At 51.4% G+C, this 7,500-nt stretch overlaps 1 non-coding gene across 1 annotated transcript in view; it reads left to right on the plus strand.

Moving 5' to 3' along the window:
• Window positions 1–5,964: 5,964 nt before the first annotated feature.
• Window positions 5,965–7,500, plus strand: part of LOC124584033 — a 1,910-nt gene continuing 374 nt past the window's right edge. The window contains exon 1 of the ribosomal RNA XR_006974452.1: window positions 5,965–7,500. This exon is cut by the window's right edge and continues 374 nt beyond it. This is a non-coding gene — a ribosomal RNA (small subunit ribosomal RNA).

Consider the following 7,500-nt stretch of genomic DNA (forward strand, 5'->3'; position numbering starts at 1 on the left):
AATACGGCGAAACCACATGCAATACCTCCATCTATGCGAATCTGACAACACTACGTCCGCCATGTCGAGCGCACCACAAAACACAGCGCCATCTGTAGGTCTCCCGCGGCATGACGTCCTGCAACGACGATACCGCCATCTATGAGACGCCAAGCCGACCAAGACATCGATGGGCCCACAGTGCCCATCATTCGACCCCACCCACAAAGCCTGCGTCCTCTGTCGACCACAGCACCCCAACGCCAGCGCCTCTGCCGCACGAAATCGTGGACCGGCAATCACTCCACCTGCGCCCCACTCCAACCGCCCAACTCGCAACTCCAGCGGATGAACGGCGGACCTTTCCCGCAGTCGCAATGTGCAATCCACCCCTATAACATGCGTTTCATGAAGAGGTACGTCCAATATGCGACATTCCCGCTGTCCCTATACATGAGCTGCGAGCTGTACCAGTTACGAGCTAGAGACGCGATCGCGTTGCTCTCTGTACGAATGCCGATGCTGAGCGGTCAGCTAGGAGGCGCTCCATCCATGTCGGTACCGGTGAGCGTTGCACTCGCAGTCGCAAAAACGTACGGCAAGTATATTACTCGGAAGAGTCAATGACAGTCCACGCCCCCCTGCGTGGGAAGAGTCTTTCTAGGCCATGACCCACCGGAAGGGCGCAGCGTCCCCCACCCCAGACATGTGACGTCACACCATCGGTATTGACGACTAGACTGATTCCTTATAATCATTTGCCATACACCGGTGGAAGCTGCCGAGACGAGTAACTACATAGCGGGCTCGCCGTGTCACTAATGTACAGAGATACAACAGTTTCGACTGGAACCGGATTAAACGTATACACGGCGCTGATTAGTAATAGATAGAGCCATCAGAATACAGATAATGTATACAACTGTCCGTATACATGCTGAAAGACTCTGCTCACAATCACAACCACACGTCAGCCACACACCCTTATCACGCACTACTCTCTGCCTGTAACACGCACACAGACAATATGTAAGCACCAGCATGGAACAACACCCAGTGCATCCTCTCCGCCACATTAGACAATCCACACTGTCATAACCAGACTGGGAGGTCCACTCAGAAAACAGAATATCCCACCCACCCGACAACCACCATTGCTCAGCCAAGCCACCAACACCCACACATGTCCTACACAGGGGTGCACCCAACATCACAATACTGCCTCCTCTCACAGCACACAAACAATGGCAGGAATGAAAGACACAGGTCTGCCACAAGCATGGAATGAGAGCGCCGCCTGTCATGAGCCAAAGGTGCATCCTGACGTGGCAAATCAGATGATGCCGCAGGCATCCACTTACTATAATCACAATCAACAAACCGGCCGCCCCGCCCCCCATTAAACCTTTCCTTACAACAATGTGTACCTTAACCTAACCTATATCGTACCGTAACCTAACCTATATCGTACCGTAACCTAACCTATATCGTACCGTAACCTAACCTATATCGTACCGTAACCTAACCTATATCGTACCGTAACCTAACCTATATCGTACCGTAACCTAACCTATATCGTACCGTAACCTAACCTATATCGTACCGTAACCTAACCTATATCGTACCGTAACCTAACCTATATCGTACCGTAACCTAACCTATGTCGTACCGTAACCTAACCTATGTCGTACCGTAACCTAACCTATGTCGTACCGTAACCTAACCTATGTCGTACCGTAACCTAACCTATATCGTACCGTAACCTAACCTATGTCGTACCGTAACCTAACCTATGTCGTACCGTAACCTAACCTATGTCGTACCGTAACCTAACCTATGTCGTACCGTAACCTAACCTATGTCGTACCGTAACCTAACCTATGTCGTACCGTAACCTAACCTATGTCGTACCGTAACCTAACCTATGTCGTACCGTAACCTAACCTATGTCGTACCGTAACCTAACCTATGTCGTACCGTAACCTAACCTATGTCGTACCGTAACCTAACCTATGTCGTACCGTAACCTAACCTATGTCGTACCGTAACCTAACCTATGTCGTACCGTAACCTAACCTATGTCGTACCGTAACCTAACCTATGTCGTACCGTAACCTAACCTATGTCGTACCGTAACCTAACCTATGTCGTACCGTAACCTAACCTATGTCGTACCGTAACCTAACCTATGTCGTACCGTAACCTAACCTATGTCGTACCGTAACCTAACCTATGTCGTACCGTAACCTAACCTATGTCGTACCGTAACCTAACCTATGTCGTACCGTAACCTAACCTATGTCGTACCTTAACCTAACCTATGTCGTACCTTAACCTAACCTATGTCGTACCTTAACCTAACCTATGTCGTACCTTAACCTAACCTATGTCGTACCTTAACCTAACCTGTATTGCGCCTTAACCTAACCTGTATTGCGCCTTAACCTAACCTGTATTGCGCCTTAACCTAACCTGTATTGCGCCTTAACCTAACCTGTATTGCGCCTTAACCTAACCTGTATTGCGCCTTAACCTAACCTGTATTGCGCCTTAACCTAACCTGTATTGCGCCTTAACCTAACCTGTATTGCGCCTTAACCTAACCTGTATTGCGCCTTAACCTAACCTGTATTGCGCCTTAACCTAACCTGTATTGCGCCTTAACCTAACCTGTATTGCGCCTTAACCTAACCTGTATTGCGCCTTAACCTAACCTGTATTGCGCCTTAACCTAACCTGTATTGCGCCTTAACCTAACCTGTATTGCGCCTTAACCTAACCTGTATTGCGCCTTAACCTAACCTGTATTGCGCCTTAACCTAACCTGTATTGCGCCTTAACCTAACCTGTATTGCGCCTTAACCTAACCTGTATTGCGCCTTAACCTAACCTGTATTGCGCCTTAACCTAACCTGTATTGCGCCTTAACCTAACCTGTATTGCGCCTTAACCTAACCTGTATTGCGCCTTAACCTAACCTGTATTGCGCCTTAACCTAACCTGTATGGCGCCTTAACCTAACCTGTATGGCGCCTTAACGTAACCTGTATTGCGCCTTAACGTAACCTATATTGCGCCTTAACGTAACCTATATTGCGCCTTAACCTAACCTATATTGCGCCTTAACGTAACCTATATTGCGCCTTAACGTAACCTATATTGCGCCTTAACCTAACCTATATTGCGCCTTAACCTAACCTATATTGCGCCTTAACCTAACCTATATTGCGCCTTAACCTAACCTATATTGCGCCTTAACCTAACCTATATTGCGCCTTAACGTAACCTATATTGCGCCTTAACCTAACCTATATTGCGCCTTAACCTAACCTATATTGCGCCTTAACCTAACCTATATTGCGCCTTAACGTAACCTATATTGCGCCTTAACGTAACCTATATTGCGCCTTAACGTAACCTATATTGCGCCTTAACCTAACCTATATTGCGCCTTAACCTAACCTATATTGCGCCTTAACCTAACCTATATTGCGCCTTAACCTAACCTATATTGCGCCTTAACGTAACCTATATTGCGCCTTAACGTAACCTATATTGCGCCTTAACGTAACCTATATTGCGCCTTAACGTAACCTATATTGCGCCTTAACGTAACCTATATTGCGCCTTAACGTAACCTATATTGCGCCTTAACGTAACCTATATTGCGCCTTAACGTAACCTATATTGCGCCTTAACCTAACCTATATTGCGCCTTAACGTAACCTATATTGCGCCTTAATGTAACCTATATTGCGCCTTAATGTAACCTATATTGCGCCTTAATGTAACCTATATTGCGCCTTAATGTAACCTACGTTGCGCCTTAACGTAACCTACGTTGCGCCTTAACGTAACCTACGTTGCGCCTTAACGTAACCTACGTTGCGCCTTAACGTAACCTACGTTGCGCCTTAACGTAACCTACGTTGCGCCGTAACGCAACCTACGTTGCGCCGTAACGCAACCCACGTTGCGCCGTAACGTAACCCACGTTGCGCCGTAACGTAACACACGTTGGGCCTTAACCCAACACACGTTGGGCCTTAACCCAACACACGTTGGGCCTTAACCCAACACACGTTGGGCCTTAACCCAACACACGTTGGGCCTTAACCCAACACACGTTGGGCCTTAACCCAACACACGTTGGGCCTTAACCCAACACACGTTGGGCCTTAACCCAACACACGTTGGGCCTTAACCCAACACACGTTGGGCCTTAACCCAACACACGTTGGGCCTTAACCCAACACACGTTGGGTCTTAACCTGCTCTGTAATTGTCATACGACGCGTTAAATTAGTGTAGTGTTGCCTAACTGCAACCCCCGCAATATAGTTTGCTACTCGCACTGCCCGGTCCCCAGTGTATCGCTTCATGTTAAACACCTTGCAGCTATACACTGTAATGTGGATGGCAGCAGGACGTACATGCTCAATGCCCTTTGCAGTTGTTCATTGGCATTTGCAGTTGTTCATTGGCATTTGCATGGCGAAGCACTTAGCCTACGCTGTGGTACGGCCTGTGTCAACTGTCCGCTGATGTTGTACGTCCAAATCACACACTGTACTGCACATTGGTCCTCATGTACTGAATGATACATCGTGGTACATGTGACCGTACAACGACTGCGCCAACAACGGCGAACCATGCGGTCCAAATGTTGTGCACTCAGCTACGTGTCGTCTCCCTATAAGAGCTGGATTGCAGTGTGGTATGCCCTGGATGGCGATCAGCATGAGCCGTCTGTTGATGTAGTGGCGCGTGTTGTCAGACGTAGTCGTCTCTTCTCACACACCGTGATAGCATGGTGCACTGCGTTCCACATCTGCGACATGCGACAGAGGCCGGTTGACAGTCGTTCGCGCAATGGACATCGCATACGTACGGGGGCCACCTTCCACGTGTTCGCGAAGCGTGCACATGTTGTTGCGTGTATGTGGGCAGACATAGTGTGTCGTGACACCTGACACAGGCATGCAACAATCGTTGAATTTGCAAATGGCGATGGACGCCTACGTTTGCTGGTGACGTTACGCAAATGAACAACTGGTAAACCGTTGTGGTGCGGTTGTTCTCGCTAGAGGTGAATCAGTGATGGCGACGATCGGTTGAGCTACCAACCGGTTGTTCCAGCGATACCCACCATGCCCACGAACGTGAATGGCATCTGGGTGTGAAGCGATACGCGGCGGTGGCTGGGTGGGACCGTCCCCGGCCGGTGAGGGGGGGCCTCCCGGCGTGCTGGCCGCGCGGTGCGTGGGCGCACGCGCTACAGCCGGCTGGTGGGGGCGGCCAGTGGCAGGCGCGCCGGCCGACGGAGGCGGCAGGCGGCGCAGCTGCGCGCCGGCGCACCCTGCACGCGGCGCCGTGCGGCCAAAGTAGGTCCTCGCGGGCCCGGTGCGAAGCGCGGTGGACATCTGCAGTGTGCTGGTCCGATTGAGGACTGTGTGCGCTGAGGATGCGCCGCCGCCCGGCGCTCGGCGCCGCGACGCCGTCTGCTGCTCGGTCGCCTCTGCGGTTCTCGCAGGTGGTTTGTATCGCAGCTGTGCGGACGTGTTGGCGCGTGCGCTGTGCTGGGAGAGTTCGCTTCGGCACCCAAGTGGGGCTTTTGTCCTTCTGTGGCGCTGGCGTTGGAGCTGCCGGTCACCGTAGGTGGCGCGTGTTGTCTCCCGCCGGCAATGCCACGACAGCACGCTCCCGGGCCTCTGTCGGCAGCGGCAAGCTCAGTTGGGAGCACGGGTGGTCGCACCTAAAGCGTCTACTCGCCAAACTCCGGGCGATTGCGCCTCTCTCGAACCCGACCAAGTACTTAGGACGGCGCTGCGCGCCGCCGGGACCTGAGAGGGTTTCGAGGTGTATGGTGCAGGGGAGCTCAGCCTCCTCCTGTTTGCAGAATAATTGAGCGGACGCTTGCGTGTTCACGCGGGCCCCCGGGACACACTCCCGGGCGGCCGGCTGCTCAGCTCTAGTTGACGCAGCTCCCTGGTTGATCCTGCCAGTAGTCATATGCTTGTCTCAAAGATTAAGCCATGCATGTCTCAGTACAAGCCGCATTAAGGTGAAACCGCGAATGGCTCATTAAATCAGTTATGGTTCCTTAGATCGTACCCACGTTACTTGGATAACTGTGGTAATTCTAGAGCTAATACATGCAAACAGAGTCCCGACCAGAGATGGAAGGGACGCTTTTATTAGATCAAAACCAATCGGTCGGCTCGTCCGGTCCGTTTGCCTTGGTGACTCTGAATAACTTTGGGCTGATCGCACGGTCCTCGTACCGGCGACGCATCTTTCAAATGTCTGCCTTATCAACTGTCGATGGTAGGTTCTGCGCCTACCATGGTTGTAACGGGTAACGGGGAATCAGGGTTCGATTCCGGAGAGGGAGCCTGAGAAACGGCTACCACATCCAAGGAAGGCAGCAGGCGCGCAAATTACCCACTCCCGGCACGGGGAGGTAGTGACGAAAAATAACGATACGGGACTCATCCGAGGCCCCGTAATCGGAATGAGTACACTTTAAATCCTTTAACGAGTATCTATTGGAGGGCAAGTCTGGTGCCAGCAGCCGCGGTAATTCCAGCTCCAATAGCGTATATTAAAGTTGTTGCGGTTAAAAAGCTCGTAGTTGGATTTGTGTCCCACGCTGTTGGTTCACCGCCCGTCGGTGTTTAACTGGCATGTATCGTGGGACGTCCTGCCGGTGGGGCGAGCTGAAGGCGTGCGACGCGCCTCGTGCGTGCTCGTGCGTCCCGAGGCGGACCCCGTTGCAATCCTACCAGGGTGCTCTTGAGTGAGTGTCTCGGTGGGCCGGCACGTTTACTTTGAACAAATTAGAGTGCTTAAAGCAGGCAAGCCCGCCTGAATACTGTGTGCATGGAATAATGGAATAGGACCTCGGTTCTATTTTGTTGGTTTTCGGAACCCGAGGTAATGATTAATAGGGACAGGCGGGGGCATTCGTATTGCGACGTTAGAGGTGAAATTCTTGGATCGTCGCAAGACGAACAGAAGCGAAAGCATTTGCCAAGTATGTTTTCATTAATCAAGAACGAAAGTTAGAGGTTCGAAGGCGATCAGATACCGCCCTAGTTCTAACCATAAACGATGCCAGCCAGCGATCCGCCGCAGTTCCTCCGATGACTCGGCGGGCAGCCTCCGGGAAACCAAAGCTTTTGGGTTCCGGGGGAAGTATGGTTGCAAAGCTGAAACTTAAAGGAATTGACGGAAGGGCACCACCAGGAGTGGAGCCTGCGGCTTAATTTGACTCAACACGGGAAACCTCACCAGGCCCGGACACCGGAAGGATTGACAGATTGATAGCTCTTTCTTGATTCGGTGGGTGGTGGTGCATGGCCGTTCTTAGTTGGTGGAGCGATTTGTCTGGTTAATTCCGATAACGAACGAGACTCTAGCCTGCTAACTAGTCGCGTGACATCCTTCGTGCTGTCAGCGATTACTTTTCTTCTTAGAGGGACAGGCGGCTTCTAGCCGCACGAGATTGAGCAATAACAG

This window comes from Schistocerca americana, unplaced genomic scaffold, assembly GCF_021461395.2.
Source record: "Schistocerca americana isolate TAMUIC-IGC-003095 unplaced genomic scaffold, iqSchAmer2.1 HiC_scaffold_47, whole genome shotgun sequence".
Lineage (NCBI taxonomy): Eukaryota > Metazoa > Arthropoda > Insecta > Orthoptera > Acrididae > Schistocerca > Schistocerca americana.